Source organism: Gymnoscopelus braueri (genome assembly GCF_963280865.1).
Source record: "Gymnoscopelus braueri genome assembly, chromosome: 23".
NCBI classification, from domain to species: domain Eukaryota; kingdom Metazoa; phylum Chordata; class Actinopteri; order Myctophiformes; family Myctophidae; genus Gymnoscopelus; species Gymnoscopelus braueri.
Window position 1 is genome coordinate 5,580,539 of NC_137625.1, and position 604 is coordinate 5,581,142.

The window sequence follows — 604 nt, forward strand, 5'->3', positions numbered from 1 at the left end:
TTTTGTCGCCGTCAGCGGTTCTGGTAGGAGATACAAAGGAGACTCTTTGTGTCTCCTACCGGAACCGCTGCCGCTCATCAAATTATTGGCTTAGGAATGCGACAAAAAAAATATATATATTCTTGAATTCAAGTCTCCATGGGGTGACTAATCGATGGAATAAAAGTCATTTTGGGGGTGAACTATCCCTTTAATATATATTTTTTTTCTTACAATTACTTGCAATATCATCACGTGCCACCAATGGGCCCCACCCCACAGGTTGAGAACCACTAGGTGTTGTGTAATACCGGGGTAGCAGATGGATATGATGATGAGACAGATCATGGACATGGACAACATAAAGCTGTCCCACACCCCTCACCTGCTGTTGGACTCACCGCTTGTCAGCTATTTGTCACTTAATGCAGTAGTGGTGGAAAGTACTATTTTTTTTTTACTCAAGTAAAAAGTATCAATACTGCAATATAGAAATACCTGGTTGCAAGTGAAAGTCCGGAATTCAAAATGTGCTTTGAGTAAAAGTACAAAAGTATTGGCATCAAAATGTACTTAAAGTACCAAAAGTAAAAGTACTCATTATGCAGAATGTCCCATTTCAAGT